Source organism: Bombus vosnesenskii, unplaced genomic scaffold (genome assembly GCF_011952255.1).
Source record: "Bombus vosnesenskii isolate JDL3184/JDL3185 unplaced genomic scaffold, Bvos_JDL3184-5_v1.1 scf7180000013294, whole genome shotgun sequence".
Lineage (NCBI taxonomy): Eukaryota > Metazoa > Arthropoda > Insecta > Hymenoptera > Apidae > Bombus > Bombus vosnesenskii.
This window is the reverse complement of record NW_022882945.1, coordinates 1102213-1120459: the sequence shown is the minus strand read 5'-3', so window position 1 is coordinate 1120459 and position 18247 is coordinate 1102213.

Here is an 18247-nt window from a genome sequence, read left to right as displayed (position 1 = left end):
ATAAAATTTCTATGACGAATTATAAGTTGGTATTTTATATTATGTAATACGCGAAACAGTTCTCTATTTAGATTGCGTTTCTTTATCTTTCTAAAAATATGAATCTGAATAAGCAACTGTACTCTACAAATAAACCTCAAAGATAGTGTGTATTCAAATAAAGGAAACAGACACGTGACATTGACAAATTTCCTTTAAGACAAACAAGCCTAATGGATTTTCCTTACACAATATCAATTTTGCACGAACACGTTCCTAACCGATCTCAGCCTGTAAGAAATAACCAAAGATAATGTGTAACCGATTAAGCGGATCGATCGTGAATTCGAAGATCGAAATCATAGGTAATTAGATCATAAACATGACAGCCGATTTCGTAGAGGCGCGTCTCGATCACGCATCCTCGATGAGATTCTTGTCTATGACAAATTGCGCTCTGGGCGATCCATCGAGGCCTGATCGATTCGCTCGTTGCGATTCCATCGTGATATTAGCGGCGTGCGAGCGACACGTTCGCCAATTATCGCGAAATTTGCACGCTGCCACCGGCTGCCGTTTTTCTTCTCACGCGCGTGCGCATGAGCGTTGTTAATGACGAACCGACACGGCGGCTGTTGTAAATCAATTTTTAATTGCGATTCCGGTTCGATCAGCCACGTTGCGAAAGTGTTGTTAATATCGTGAATGAAATTTGGTGGGTAATGCATACTTATGACGGGTAACGGTCCTTCGTTCGCTTTTAATAGTCATCTGTCGAGTTGTGTCTCGCACAGGGACGAGTTTAATGGTATAATGAAACGTTTAAGCTTGAAAATATTGTTGCAAATGAGAGGAATGCTTTTACCTTTACGTCTCTTCCTTTAGGAAATTATAACGTACAGGGTGTTTTATCTTAACCATTTAAAGATTAACGTTTCGTTAACCTCACGATTTATTTGCTAACATTGATGATTTTCTGTAAAGAATTTTCCATTCGTATGTTTTTAACAAAATTCACGAAACGTGGAATCGATCATCGATTAGATACAATCTTGTAAATTTGAACAAAACAAACTTCATTTTTTAATCATACGTTGAACAACTCGATTAGATGAAAGTTTGGCTTTAATTGATACGTTGAACGAATTTATGCCAGCAACCTTTTACTTACTCATGAAAGCACGATGTTGTATAATACAATATGATGAAGTTCCGACAGAATTATTCGTCGCGTATAACCGAACAAAACAAAGAAAATATAATATCAAACTTCGTAAAACCGGTCGAGTTATAAGAAATCACCCTGCACACGTAATCAAACGAATTTCTATGAACGGTCTATTCATCGTCGCCAGTTTTTGAATGGTCGGCGTCTGGCGACGTTGAAGGATCGACGAAGGTGTGTTTCGGTGGTAAAGGAGATGGTCGTGTCCCGTCTCTCTCCTTTAGGCCACTTTTAAACGTCTTTATGAGTTTCGGCTGTTAACACGACTGTGGAAACAGGTACGGCCTTTTTTTCTTTCGATGCCTACTCTCCTAGTATCTGTGGGATCTCAGGTGACTAGCGCCTGGTACGCATTCGTCAGGGAGAGATAAAGTCGTGATTGGACAGGAAGTACGGCACCGTGTCGGCGAAAGAGCTGACCACTGTGTTTCTCTTCTTCTTTCAAAGATTATACCGGGACTGGTTCCCAGTTTGAATCGCTCGATAAAGGTCGTATTTACTGGTTTAGCTAGCCGAAAGTCAAAGTAAGATATTGTTTATCTCCTGTGACATCTATCGAGCGAAGGATTGATTCATTCTCTTTTTAATTCTTTATTTATTATACGCCACATTGCACTTGACACAAGTTATGAACTAACTAAAAGATTAATGTATTTGTTTCGCTTGATAAAATTCATCTTGAACTTTAGTGCGCTATGTTTTCGTCATGGAAATATCAGAAGATATATTTCCATTATTAATAATCAGTATCTATAAAAGAATAGATATAGCCTGGTGTATATTCCAAATGAACTTACTAAATGTACGCACTTCGATATTTGAAGTATGAATCTTCATATGCTGAAGTGTAAGTCAAGCGAAAACGAAGTTTGCTTAACGAGATGTTATTTGGGCGCAGATGTGTCTAACGACTTCCTCGAAAGTCGAGGAGCCATCAGAATCGTTAGAATCAAAGATCGAGCGATTAAAGTTACACAAAAGGGGAACAATGGTCCACTTTTATCAAATCATATTAAAAGAAAAGAAGCAGAAAAAGAATAAGAAAATGGGAAGATAATGCTACGTTGTTCAGTAATAGGAGCAATCTGTTTGTTTCGTTCATGTATATCGGCGTCATCAGCCGCAATTTTTCCTGATCGTTGCCTGTTCTCTCGTTGCTTTCTTGTTCATGGGGCTCGCGTGTCGAGGTAATGGTATGTACAGAAGGATAATCTACTAGATAGTCGTCGTAGGTGCAGCATTGTGTGGGATCATAACGTGCAAAAGGAAATCGCCTCGCTTTAAGGTAAATGGTCGAGGAGGCAGAGCGACGTGCGTGCCCGGACGCGTGTGAACCACCACCGGTTTCCTTTCATTCACTAAGTTTCTTCATCGCGAATGTCGCACGATTGCTACGCCCGATTATCGTTGTGCGAGCATCATCTCCGTGGAAAAAAGGAATTCTTTCGCGGAACCGATCCATTCGTGGTTAACGGGACCGTGTCTGCAAATTTCTGCGCGAAACAAAAATTCAATACCTTTTATTCTACGTTTCTTATTGAGAGGATACGTTCCGGCTGCAGTTTTGGTTAAGAAATTTGTTTATTTTTTGTAAGATCTTCTTGCGGAAATATTATGCAATCTACGAAATTTTAAGCAGAAAGAGTTTTGATGTATTCTATCTTTTATTTTCATTGAGAGAATATACCTTCTCTAGATAACTGTGATTGGTTAAAATATTAGTTTATAGTTTTTTTTGGTTAAAAATTTAGTTTATGTCTCAGAAGGATTTTTTATGAAATATTTTATGAGGACGGGGTTACAATTATTATTTAAAAAATAAATGTAGAAGTAGTGTTTCTAACATCGAGTGGCGCTCAATGGAGATTACAAATCGACTATTTTTATACGACATGAAATTCGAAACGCGACTAACGTGCGAAAGACCGGACGACTTGAAGCGGATTCTGCGATTAATCACAGAATCGGCATTGTCGGTGTGGGAGAAATTATTTTCGATTAGCTTTATGAGCGCGCCCCCGTTGTTGCGTTTTATTGTTTGCAAAGCGCGAAATGTAGTTCAGGAGATCGGCCGTGTGCCCGATTGAAACACGAACAATCACAGTCTCGGAAATTCGTTGCGATTCGCTGCTTGTCTTTCACTCGCTCGTCGAATTTATCTTACGGTGTAACAATGTTTCGAGTCTGTGCAACGTTGCATCATATGAAAAAAGAAAAAAAAAGAGAACAAAATCTCAAACGAATTTTCTCATCGCTTATTTGTTACGATCGAAGTGAAAACGATAAAACGCAAATAATTGAATAAAACGTGATCACGCAATTGGAAAGATGATGGAAAACAATGGGTTTAGCCAACATTTAAAATATCACGCATGATATGTAACGAATTGTATTAAAAATGTAGCATGTTCGTTTTGGTGAACGAAATTCGATGAAATGTATTCCGAAGGGTCTTTAGTAAAAATTTAAATATCGGATGAATAGATAAAAGCAGTTAATCTCGAAATTATATCCAGCGATGCATTCAACAGTCAACATTCAGATTCAATAATCGTAAAAAATCGCATTGACGATTTCATACCGCTCGTCCGTTCAGTTTCAGAATTATTTTCAATTCGAGCACGATAATCTCTTTAATGGGAAAATATCTACTAAAAATGTTTTCCATATTTAAAAAAATACATTGTACACATACTTCAATGTGTTGTGAAATTGAATCTTTTTCAAGCTGATTCGAATCTTCTTCAAACTGATGCAAAGTGACGGAACCGGTGATATTCACCTAGAAAAATCCCTAGAATCTGACAGACAGTGGTAGAATACATAACTAGGGGTTCGCGTGACGGGTCCATTGAAATTCGCGCGCGTGAGACAATGGAGGTCGCGAATTGGCTCGCGAACACGCCACTTATCATAATGCTTACTTAATGCTCGTCGCGAGGACGTACTCTCGCGTGTAACCACCGCGTAGAGAAGCGCCCGTGGGACCAACCAGGTTTCCCTCTCGCGATTCGTCGACGAGGATGTGCGAGCGTATCGTGAACATTCCCACAAATTCGCAGTCTGGTCTGTTCGAATCGAGAGGGGAACGAAAAAATGTGAAAAAAAAGGAAAAGAAAAATAAAATACAGAAAATAACGACGATAATACGAAGAGAGTCAGGATACGTTTGTTAGCTTTGCTGTTCGGCCGGAAAACGCCGTGGGATTCCGGGATCCGCCAAGGGGTGGTGACAGAGCGACTATCGTTATTTCCGCTTACGCGATGCTTCCTCTTTGATCAAATTAGTTGATGTTTCCTCATTTTTTTTGCGCTCCTTTGGTCGTTCGTTTTTACTGTACCTTGTTTGTTGCTTGTTAAACCTCGTCCGGATTAATCGAGTTACATACCTACTTGGATTTAAGCGATCTTGTTAAGGACAAAAGTTGTGTTATCATTAAAGAATTCTAACAAATTATACTTTATTTACATTTTTTTTACATTATAATACATATGGCACGGATGAAGTAACAGATTTATAACAAAATAACTAAAAAATACAAGCAGTGAGAAGCATTTGATTTATACAAAATATTTGTAGGTATCATAATATCGGGTATATAATATATAATATAACATACAATTTGATTCTACGATGATCACTCAAATTCCACGATAAAACAAATTTTCGACTTTTGCCAATTCCTGTTCGTTTCATCGATCATTCTTCTATCACGCAATCATGTATTCCGGTTGTCCAAGATGCCGGCTACTGAATTTATCGGCGAACTTGGCATTTTGCGAGGATATTAAGTTTTCAAAAAGAAGCTAGTCCTTTTGACGTGGCTAATTAGTTTACTGACGGCCAATAAATCGGATTGGCTTATTAATTGGCGTCTGGTGGAAATGAAGTAATCTCATTTAAGAGGCAATTATCATCTAGTATGTGAAATGAGAGAGAGAGATTTGATCCTTAAATTGAAAATGGCTTTCTCAATGATCTTGCTATTGAGAGAACGATTTTGATATTGGATTCCATTTTGTTCAGAACAATGTTGAATGCTAAAGGATGTGGGCGATATTTGTGGCGGAATATTAACAGAACGACCGCAGTTCTTCATTTTAGACGCGCACATAGGTAGGCAATCGGTTACACGGCAAATCGAGTATGACGATTACGTGTGGCAAAATTGATATTTTGCCAGTGCGATTAGATGCTGCGGCATCGTGTATAAATAGCGTCTCGTTATATTTCCGTGCCCCTTGCGAGTCGTACTTTCATTTTCACGAAGTATGAACATCAATATGATCCAAAATAAACTTCAGAAGATTCTTACTCTAACGGATTCTTACTTCAGTATTTACAAAATACTCATTGCCGGAAAATCAAGTAACATTTTGGTTACGCAGAGTTAAAAGGGGATTGGAAATTCTCCAAAATATACCAATTCTAAAATCTCAACTTTCATTCTGTGCTGAATATAATATCATGATTTTCGTTGTAACCAAAAATTCTCACACTACTGTAGAGAAGAAAGGAAGGAAGAGAGAGAAGAAAAGAGAAAAATCTTGTTCCCAAGAGCGTACTGTAACTGCGAAGAATTTTGCATAAAAAGGAAGGAGATTCCCTAAGTTAATCGTTGAAGGAACGTTGATCCGCTCGAGACTGAACGCAATCGCGACGCTTTCGTCTTTGAGGAGGTGCATACTCGTTATACACGATAGCCAGGAGCATATAACTACTTATATACAACGGGTGAGCACACGTTATCGCTCACGTGCCTCGAGAGATGTCTGTTATGAATGCTCGTTCGCGACGATGCGGATGAGCATTATTATTATTATTATTATCATCGCGCAAGGCATCATGCAGCAGGTGAGGCGAGGAGGCGTGGCGCCGGATGTGTATATATCATAGAAACGTATGCATTTCCGGTGGACAGATCTAGATCGATCAGCGAGCCGGTTTTTCGGTTTCCTCTTTGCCCGACCGAAATTATGGCCACGACTTTTATGCACATAGTCGGATTTCGAGTTAGAATCGTAGAGATTTTTTTGTCTTTTAACGTTCTCGACGTACGAATTTTATCAGAGAATTAGTTTATTGAGGAGGCGTTAGTATCCCTCGTGTGTCTGTTCTGTCCAGGAAGAAGTTAACTTAAAAATTAAGAAAGAGAGCTTTTAAGGGTAGGTTTCGTAAAAAAAGGAAATTATTAGATTAAAAAAACTAGCAGGGCAATTAACAGGAACAACCATGAAAAAAGATCTCGTAAATCTGTTAAGAAAGAATTTTGCTAAAGAGTTCTGAGATTCAGCAGTTATATAACGGAGAGGTTTAACGAATAAATATTACACAAAATCCGGGAACGACGTAGAATTAATTAACAAATAATCGGTCGGGGATGACGAGGAATAATTAATCAGGGAGGGGTGTGTGTTACAGACACGTGTTAAACGGTCAGTTTGAAAGGACAGTTAAAGTCAAGGATGCTCATTTTCACCAACGGACGATTTTATCAACCCTCTGCGAGCTGTAAATTAATGACGAACTACCTGACCTTGCCTCCGACGATCCTTGCGCACGGCGTTTTATCATCGTCCGTCGATCGATCCATCGTGTCACGCATAAATTATCTTATGTTATGCTATTAATTAATTTGCAGATACGCCGCCATGGGTACGCATTGTATCGTAATACGTATTATAATATAATCAATAGGATGCTAAACTGAACAAAAGGAAATTCATTAACCGTTATCAATGGTTAATTGAATCGAAATCGGCGCGCGAATTCATTTCACGTCGAAAGAGCTTCCGGATCTCAAACGTTTTGGTAATTGATACGGATGAATAATTTTTCATGCTCGCTACGATAAATACATTACTTGTTACATAAATTAAAATCGTTATGAAAAATTAATCGAACTGTGCAAATGTGTCGGCGGAATAAATCGATTCGTTGAAACGAATAAAGCGCGAAGTGGTAAATTTTTCGACGGTAAATAATGACCGATGGCACTGAAGCTAGCAATTAAGATCTTTATTTCTGTTCGAAATATCGAAATAATTAATTTAAACCGTGCCGTTCCATTTCGTTTCAAAGAGTTTATTAATTACATATCCTTTCGAGTAATTATTACAAAAACGGTGTTCTTCGATCGAAATTGAAATACGATGTTCTACATCATACTTACATCCAGTTAAATGCTTCAATTATTTTAATCGATTTCTACTAACGATCAATTACCTTCAATTTTATCTCGACACCTTGTATACAAATTACACAATCTTACAAAAACACTCTTAATTCTTATTCCTTTTAAACCGTACGTGTAACCAGAAATATCGAAATATAAAGTTAGCAGGACAACGTGAAGGGCCAAATAGAAACTAGCGCCTTCCGCGATGTTCGCCCCTTTCGCCATGCAATCCCATCGCATTTCGCCACATCGATCCCCCGTGAGATAAACAGCAGTTTGCCCAGCCACCGAGACGATCGACGTTAATCGAAGCCGGGTAACCGCACGTTTACAGCTAAGCGACATGCAACTAGTGTCCGCTGCGGTCGCGACCCCGAAACGACGAAAAAGAAGAAGAAGAAGGAGCAGAAGGAATAGGCAGAAGAAGAGTTCGATTATGTCTGGACGAGCCAGGCCAAGATCCGATCAGTAACTGGAGAGATTCATGCCTACGCGTCTCTGGGAAATAATTCTTGTACGTAGACATGGTAATAAGAGTAGAATACATTCGTGTGCATATTTCCAGTAGTTCTGCCCAGGGTAGATTTCATTGTCGGAATTAAAATGAACGCGAAAGAGAGAAAGTTTGATATTGATCGAGGGATTGTTGGGGATGAAATGAAGATGTATTTAAGGGATGAGATTAACGTGATGTCTTTGTGTTCCTTGTCGAATCTTCCATCTACTAAGAACATTCTAATTATTCTTGTCTATCTCTCACTATACAGATTCTCCATATGAAACATTTCTAATCAAACCTATCAAGTAAAAAGGTATACATCTTAGTACTGATAATTTGCACTTGTTATTAGTATTTTCCTTCATCAAAGTTTTATTTAACTTAGACTAATACTCCATAATACATGAAATATTCCAAACGAAATGCATCAGGTGCAAACGAGCATCTCGTACATGTAACAGTCTGGTCCCAGAACTGGAAGAAACGAGGAGTCGTAAGAAAAGTGGTACCGTGGCGTGGCGCGCAGTACAAAGGTGAGCAAAGTCGGACGTGCTGTCTCGTAAATTTCGCATGCACTCGTGTCGTTGGATGCGGTAAGCCGTGTAATGCTTGGTCGCTGGCTACAAGGGGACGTATCGCGCGCATAAAAATGAGTGAACTCGGTGCATTAAGCCGAGTAATAGGCGCCTTTGGGAGGAAGCACCACCATAGGCGCCGCAGCTTAGGTGTAATACGCCATGACAAAGTGGCGCGTCTGGCCAGTCGCGACGAGAGGATATAGCTCGACTCAGGGTCTTGGGTATCCTTGACCATCGTGACCGGCTGGGTTCTATGGCGTGGCAGCACGCGTTGTAAGAAAGCATATCGCCGCGCGTCTCGTGCTGGCTGAACTTGGCGGAATAATTAATTCGATCGATTCGAGCTGCTTCGGCAATTAAGACGGTGTCAGTGTGCACAGATAAGTAAACACCTCAGACGGGCTGGTCTGATATTACATAAATAATTCATACGATTATAGACAGCATCGCTCGGTGAAACACAGTAATTTAATGTAATCGCCAGTCGAATTTAACTATGATTGGATTGTCAAGTACAGGACTGTACTGGTAAATGTAACATAACATAGATGAGTTTACGACTACAAACTTGATAATTCACGTTGCAACGATGACTTCTCTACATGGTGACGAACAAAAACTTTTAATCCTCATCTAACGAAGATTAAATTATTGTTGTCAGAAGTGTCGCACATTATATTTTACAACGATAAAAGAAAGAGCCGGATGAAAAAGTTTTTCATCTTTCTGATAACTAAATTTATTTCAAAAATATAATCGTTCATATAATTCGGGAAAATAATTATACGTAAGTATAACTTGAAATAAATGTGAAATATTTTCATAAATCAGGATGCAGCTTCGCCAGTTTTTATCGCCTAAGGTTAAATAAAAAGACGTGAAACATTATAAATTTCTGGTCACATATTTTCTGTGACGACAAATCATGTTTCGCCACGAGGGACGGGAGTCATGAATCTTTGCTGGTCCACAATCTTTAACTCGTTGCAATTTGTATTACATTTACGATATGTCAGAACAAACTACTTATACATGGAGGAATCATGTCTGTCTGCATCTTCAAGCTTGTAACCTTCGTTACGATACACCGTGACTACGCGATAATCTCGCGAATTTTCTGAGACAGGCTCACGATCGAATTAACGATTATGTAGCTCGTTAATAAGGACACGATGAGGTCGGGGCAACGTTTTGATGGTGTGAACAATGCTGGTGTTATTATGGTTTACGACGCCCCTATTCAACCAGGGCGGAAGGCATTTTGTTGGATCGTCGCAATAAGCATCCGCGCGTACACGGTGTACGACTCGACAAAAAGCGCGCCTTGCCTAAGCGCATCTCCCTTGTACGGTTAGAAACCACTGAGCCCCACCACTGCGCACGCGACTGCGCCTGCGTCGTTGCCGTGCACCGCGCTCATTGGCGCCAATCGACGGGGTTCCACTTTGGGCGCGCTTTTTTTATGCGGTTGTTTGCGGAAGAACGGCGTACACTACTGTTCAAAAGTATATTGTGAAATTTGTTCCTTTCTAAGAAATGTATTTTGATCATAAAGTTAAATAAGAATACGGATAAATCAAACTGCAAGAATTAAAGAATGAAGTGGAACTTGCACAACGTCACAAAATGTATATTTTACATTTTATAATGTATAATTTGTGCTCATCCTTGTGCATTTTTCACATATAAATGTGTCATAAGTGCATAAACATTTGCAATCTAGGAATAATTGTCCTAAGATTTTTGGAGCGGAGGTGTTTTAATTCTTCTTCTCTTTTTAATTTTTATCATTAATCTTTTATTCTGACTGCTTATTTTTTGAATATAGGCCTAAATAAATTTAGAGACCTGATGTTGTTTATAAGCAGATACTGCCTTCTTGAAATTGTATGTATGCATTTATAATTTTATTAAAAATTTGTTCCAGTTTTCAGGCCAACTATCCTAAGGTTTTTGTACGGGCATGTATGACCCATAGTGTAGGTTGGAACACCGTAAGTTCTTACGGAAGTTTTTGCCACGACAATGAAAGCGGCGTACGATCGTTTTTGTATGGGATCCTTTCCTCTTCCGATAGTATTCCTGCGAAAAGCTGCTCGTGTGAATCGCGTTTTGCCCGCTTTTCGCCGAGGGAGCACCCGCGGTTGCAGTGGTTCAACAGGCAGCACGCGGATAGAGTGGAATTAATTGTTTTCTTTGTAGCTTGAAGGAAGCACCATAGGCGCCACAACTCCACATTTGGAACGAATTAATTAACAATAAGTCTGTTACCGTAAGTGGACTCGACGGGTTTAATTAGCCCCTCGAGGGTTCTTGTCGGAGTCAATCCTGCTGACGGGAAAATCAACATGGCGGAAGTTATTCGCCACTACGTTTATGAAGAATTGTACGAGAATCCCAGCTAGTTTCGATGTAAACGGTACTTTTTGTTTAAGACAATGTACGTTCTGCCCATAAAACGGAACGCTTCTGGACTTTTAGATTTTTGCTTTCAAGAGATATCATCTAGATACTTTGTTTATTTCGTTACTCAGAAATCTCTGTTTTTATTTGTTTTTTTATGATTTTATTCTTTTACTTGTTTACCGAACAAGTACGCTTTATAGCCGCTGTATAATACTTTCAGTATTAAGCGTATCAATCTTAATACTGGTAACACAAACATGTCTTCCATAAAATTTTCATCTCCATAAAGTGTTTACCTTCGTCTTATGAGCGGTAACATTTTTTTCGATTATCCATGAAGCATCAAAACTCGTCGAAAGATGATTATTATTTTCCTTTATACCTTTGTTACATCGCTCAGGCTGAATCTACTTAGAAAAGAGCGCAATATGCACTTTGTCCAAGTTGATTGCACGCGCGCGCGCCTGTCCAGCGGTGTTGCAATGTTATTGAATTCAGCGACGATTACCGGTTTTATCGGCGATAAATAACCGCGACACCGAGTTGTAATCTTTTGAAATATAAACGGGGCCCCGAGTGAAATAGTAATTATAAATTTTTCCGGCGTTGTAAACGTTGACGCCGGTCAACGGAGATGCCGCTTTTGTGTCATTATATATTACACGGGGCCATTTGCACTTCTCGGCTGGACCGTAATCTCCGCGACACGGGCATGGAAAGCGTCTGCACGTATAGTAACGGCCAATCCCGTTGCGCGCTTCTTACATAAATTAGAATATACTCCCGCGGCTGAACGCGTCTAAGAAATCGCATTTTCTCGGCGAGATATTGAAAGCGTTGTAAAAAAAAATATTCACGCGCGCGGGCGCACGATTGCTCATGAATATTTATTCGCGGCAATAACTTTTCTGTCGGCGTGTCTCTGCGACTGCCATGAAATTGCGACGTGATCTTCGTCTCTCTGTGAAATACTATTTATAATGTTGTTGTTGCTGATACAGGTGTTGATATTTTGTGGTTCGATGTTGTAGAATGTTCGTTGCAATTTCTGAGTGAAAATTCTTGTCCGTGTTTCTTAAACCATGTTTTATCAGTTTTTCCTACACTGGAACATTTTATCGATACTAAATAGTTTATTCGGAATAGTTAATAGTTTTTAAATTTCAAATTAATCTTTTCTGAATTGAACATTTTGGGGCTATGGAAATGTTTGTCCTAGAAAAATTAATCCGAAATATTAAAATTACAAAATAAATTTGATATACTTCCCTTCCAGGTCTTCTTCATCTATGGATAATATTCACGAAGAAGCATTTGAACGAAGGTTGGTGCACGATGCGCGACATTTCTTACTCTCGTCCCCTTGGTGCACTTTAGAATGTAGTACCATTGACGGAGGACTCCCTTGCATCTGCTCGTCTCTTTCCTTTTCTCGACTCGTGAATCCTTCCCTCACGACACCGCCAGACGACGGAGCGCGTGTGCACGAGCGTTCGAGCGGATAGTCGAAAAGTAAAAGGAAAAGAGTAAAGATTGCGCTCGTTATTCAGCGTATCCTGGAGGGCCGTGTAGATGATTTCACGCCGTGACACGGCTGCTCGACGAAAGGTGCGTTAAGTGTTGCATTCGACGCAGTCGCAGTCGCGGCTCGCTTTCGAGCTCCCTTCCTCGTGACGGTGCACGGTTCGAAAGGAAGTTCCTTAACCGCGAGTGTTGGGGTGCTACGCTCATCGTCGAAGAAAAGGGTGAAAATGTTTTCACGGAACGATGAAACCTCTCCTATCGCCTCGCCAGCATTATTTATTACGCGAGAAAGGAAAATAACGCAAAAGAAAAAATGCTCGTTACTCATGACTCGCGAGTACGAGATATTTAGATAGCTATATTTACTTTTAAAGGATAATTATTGTAAAAAAGACAAAGAAGGAGAAGTCTTGGAGATAGCACAGTTATAATACTTAAGTTGAACGAAAGGTTCCCGTATCTATAGAAAGCAGATTTCAAGATGAATCGTAACATCGATCACGAATTTACAGTTTTCAGATATCGATGTAACCCTCTCCAAGTGAACAAACGAAGAAACGATCTTTGGTGCAGCGAAATTACAATATTCAAATCACAAAACACTTCTGTGCCAGACAGATTATCGAATAAATCATGAAATCAATAAACCTGAGCTTTATCTCCCGGTTTATGTCCCCAAGATCATCTACACCTACATCTCATCAAACAATTTCCTTGAATCTAAAAAATTCTTACTGATCATTTGAAAAAGCATCAGAAATATCAAACCAAGCGTACCAAAAGCCAGCTCGAACTTACCTTCACGAGCGTGCACCACGTCGTAAGCTAAATCGCGGTACCCGCGGGTCTTTGGTCCAGGAATAGCCGGTGTCACGGGCAAATTTAACTAGCCACATATCAATAGGCGGCGAGAGCGGAATCGCCGCGGGAGCGTGATCGAGAGAGCCGGTGTTCGAAAAAAGGAAAACGTTAGGTCTGTGGCGTTGCAGTCTCTGCCACCGTCGTCGCTGCGGTGCGGTTGGGGTGCGCCGACGAACGAAAGGGGGAAGTGTGACGGTAGCCAAGTCCTCATTAGCGCATTCCGCTGCGACGCCCGCGACTCAAAGCGTCGTAAAAACGGCTGAGATGTAGCGAGACAGAGGGACGAAGAGGAAAGATTGCTAGACGAAGAGAAGAGGAAGAAGAGAGAGATAGAGAGAGGATCGTAGGTACGGAATCGAGCAGCTCAAACGCATCTGCCCCGCACCTCCTGATAGAAAGGGGAGGATGGCGCAAGTTTCTCCTTTGCTCGAACTCGTTACTCCGTTTCTCTGCCGTTTCGTCGCGTCTATTCCGAGATGACGCTTCTCTGTCTCTGGTCGGAGCTCTGCACGTTCGTCGATTCTCGGAGAACGTGCGATTATTCTGTGGGTGGTTTATCGAGAGGGTTTTGCTTTCAGTCTGTTGGGATGTTTGGAAGCGATGAGCCTTGGATCGATGTATTTCGTCGTGATTTGGTATATCTAGGTGTGGTACAGAGGACGCGAGGATTAATCTCATGACGGATCTTGTAGGTTTTCGTGATTGAATATTATATCGCTGTATCGGAAATATACACTCAAAGCAGCTCAAAAGTCTTAGGACGTCTATTTTTGTTAGAACTTTGGTATTTGGTGCGACATATAAATTATAAATTACACTCATGTTTCAATAGAATCGTTAATACATTATCAGTGTATAATTTCTTTATCGCGTAAGTGCTGTTTCTCGATGCTTTTATCGCGTATACTATTTCTTCCAATTTTCAAGTTAAAAATCACCCAACTTATTCGTATGATTAAGGAGGAACGAATGAAAAAGGAAAAGGCGAAAATAGTGGGGAATAGAGAAAGAATTAATTAACCGTGGATTAGTCCGCGAATATACGGTGTTCTCACGGATAAAAAGTTTCACGGCGTCTGAGACTTCCTGGATCGTGGCAGCGAAGGATCCAAGTTGGAAGATCTCGTAACCAAGACGAGCCGAAGAGAAATCTGGGTGATTTATGGGGGGAGAGAAAGGGAGACGACGCGTCGCGTCGCGGCTGGTAGAAAAGAGCTCTCTCGCGCCCCGACGCGAAACAGAGAGACTACCGCGCTTCGTCAGCCTGTGTTCTTTCGCGGTGGCTTAAATTCATGTAGCGTGAGAGTGTTTATAAATACGGGAAGCCGGGCGGATTTGTCAAGTCGCGCGCTCGTTTCACTCGCCGGACCGAGGAACGGAGACGAGGGACACGTGTTACAAGCGACGAAGGAGAAAGTATCGCAATTCCCGTTGCTTTCGATCGTATCAGACTTACGACCCTCTTTGATCTTACCTTTCCTTCCTCCTTTTTCTTATTCTTTTTGTCGTTGGTTATTCAGTTTCATTCAATGTAATATAAACATATATTTTCTATATTAAAATTGTGTAATTTATTTTAGTTGTTTTAGAATTATAGGATGGGAATTATGGGAACAATAGAATGTATGGAATTATTATTTGAGCCAGAAGGATTTGAATCGAACTAAATAATTTGTTTTGTTTGGCAAATTTTGTTATGAACAAGTTTTAAGCGTTATTAGTGGCGTGATAAACAGTGTAGTATATCGCGTGCATTGGCAGCTCGAGGGCAATAGTACAAGAATATAACTTGCCAGAAGGAAAAAAAGTTTGTTCACTTAATGTTAAAATCCTCAGTTACAAGGGTAGTTGAGAGATTATCTTGTAGCGATTACGGTTTAATGATGGTAATAATTTCCTAATAATTCTGCAGGTTTACTTCATTTTCCATATGATCTGATAGTACGCAAGAAAATATTATTATGTCGATGATTTGACCTGTTAGACCAGTTGAGATTAGTGAGGTTTTATAAAGAGCATTAATCGAGTAAAAAGTGAGCGAGTTAATAAAAAAGCGTGTTTTATTTACATTGCACGTGATATTTTACTCAGTTTGCCGTAAATGAGTACAAAATATCAAGCATCTAGGCGCACGGTAACCGTGAATAACGTTAGACGCGCTAATTATATTTTTTATTGCTTTCTTGCCGAGATATTTTTATTGCTGATTTACCTGGTTGATAAGCGGTGACAAGTCGTGTTAAAGGCACAGAAAGGCGGAACATTTCTGCGACAAGACGCGTCATCGTCGGTATCCGCCCAGCGTGGATCAATCTTGTTAAATCATCAACGACTCTTTGCGCCGTCACAACAACGTATTCCCGACTAACACATTTTATTTTTCGTACTAAAATAATTTACCTGTCTTTGTTCACTTAACAAATAAATTCAGAAGAAATTTTCAGAAGACTTGAGAATTATATTATAATATATTATAGTGGAACTAATATAACGAACGATATAATTTTATGTTCATTTCGAGTCTAACTGTCTCGAGACGTAATCGTGGATATTTTCAAAGCATCAAGGTATAAGACTTTGGACTTCGTTATGAGTTTCCAATTAACTCTATTGTGATCTTCGCTGAATCTTCTTACTTTCGTTTTGACAAACAATTAATACTTTTAACGTTGTTGAGGATACTTATAATTACACTTCTGTATTAAAATATATTTTCTACCTTACAATTTATCCACGAGTTTCTCTGTTTTTACATCAAACAATCTCAACAAACGTTTTAAGAAAACGTTCAACGTTAAATCGAACCGAGAAATCATGTATACCAACGAGAATCTTTACATGTTTTATTCAAACTTGAAATACTTCTAACGTTAGAGAAAAACGATTAGTAATATAATTATTATTAGTTAATATTATTATTATTATTTAGTTCAAAAAGCTTCTCCTAACGTAACATTTCCGGTTCTTAGATCCTCGAGTAATTTTAATTATTATTCCATTATCAGTAATATGAAAAATCTGTCGTCCTGGTAAATTAGCGACAAATCATCGTTACTCCGTCGTCGTCTATTTAACGTTATCCAAACCCTAGTGTATCTAAAAAAAGACGCGTTTAATCCACCCTAGAAGCGTTTCAACGCTTGCGTGGAAGCAGAAGGCCGAGTACACAAAAATCAAACGTAACGAGCACCTTTAGTGAAGATTATCGCTACCCCGCTCGGCCAGAGAGAATTATTTGGGCCTCCCTCGTCCACGGGGTCGGCCGTATAATCATGCCGTATTATTCAGTTACCCCTGTACCTAGCATACCGGTATCCAGCGGGATCGAAGCAACCGAGCATCAAACTGGCTTACGTTTCCAACCGGAGGCTACGAGCAAACACGACCGCAAAACGTTTGTGTGCACAGCGCTAACTTCGTCCCTAAAATAAACGATGTTAGGGTGGAGAGAAGGGTAAAGAGGGAGAAATATAGAGAAATGGAGACAAAGGGTGGTAGAAGGATTGCCTCGAGAGGGCGGTCATGAATGTAACACCACGTCACGCACCGGTGAGATTGAAATTTGTAATCTTCGGTACACACCACTGGTCGCTGGGTAAACCGAGGAAAGTGAACGGCAAGGACAAGTGGAAAACGTGGGGATGAAAAGAGGGAATCGAATTAATCGGTTACGGGGCTGATATGGGTTAGCCCTTGGTCCTGGTTTGTTCGTTTATTTGTTTATTCGCGATTTCTCGGAGGTTCTGTTTGACAAAATTAAGGGATGGATCGTTCTCTGATTCGTAATGGTATTATTGTAAGGGTAACGGTAATACGTTTACTCCTATTGAATGTAATTTCCAAATTCTCGAATTTCTGAATTTTCAAATCTTTTAATTCTTCTCTAATCTTTAATTTTCGAGTTTTTAAACCTTACGAACATCTAAATGTCATCAAGTACAGATGTAGAAAATTTTAGCGCTTACCCTATAAGTACTCACTCTTCAATCCATATATGCCATATCCTACTTCTCCTTAAGAAAATGCCCATTATACGAGAAACCTAACCACAACATTAGATTCCTCTTACTCGTTATCACATCAAAACCCCTACGTACATATAAGTACATACGTGTAATTACGCGACACCTAGCCGCAAGACGGTCACGTTCCAGAACGGCGTGCGTAATGATATTAGTTACGCAAACGCGTTAATACGCTTTTCTTTAGAGTATCATCGCGCTCGTCTCGTACCAAGGATATCGTCGGTTTCGAGGAGCCATTATTTCAACAAGAATGCCATAACGACCGAAGAAAAGTCGGTCCGGGCTCGTAAATTAATTTAGGTAGCATCTAACAACCGTTGGTTGTTCCGTTTCTTGAGCCGCGTCGCACCGACGGATGTGTTAAGCCTGCAATAACTTATAAATTCCGCTTCCTTGTTTTACGCGGTCGTGTCTGAGTCACTTTGTTAGGCGAGCATTGTCACCAGGTCCGAAAAGAACCAAATCATTGCTGCATCTGCTCGAACAATATGTCGAGAGTTTTACCGCTTTATTCGTTTATTGCACCCCACCCGATCGAATCGAAGAAGGCTCGTTTCACTTCTTTCGATAGAGACGGATCTTTGGACGTTCATCCAAAGTATTCGTTGTAAAGTCTGGTTATATGGCTTGGATTTTTGGGTGAAATTGGACGTGAACGTGAGAAAGAATTTACGAGCTGTTTCTATGGTCGTAACTTCGGTACTTTATTTGCGGTTCGAGGTTTTTATGAGATTTCTTGGATTTCTGTTAACGGCACTGATTAGTTTCTAGCAGTTTGCAATCGTAAGTGATTAAGTTGTTGAATAATTGTATAATAATAGGCGATTATATTTAATACGTTTTGAAAATAAAGCAACGTTGTTTTCCGAATATGAGTCTCTTAGACACGCAACTGATTAACTATTTTTTTATTAATTTTCTAACTTCATGATTCAGGTACCTTGTTAATAATTGATCTGTCAGAGAAGAAA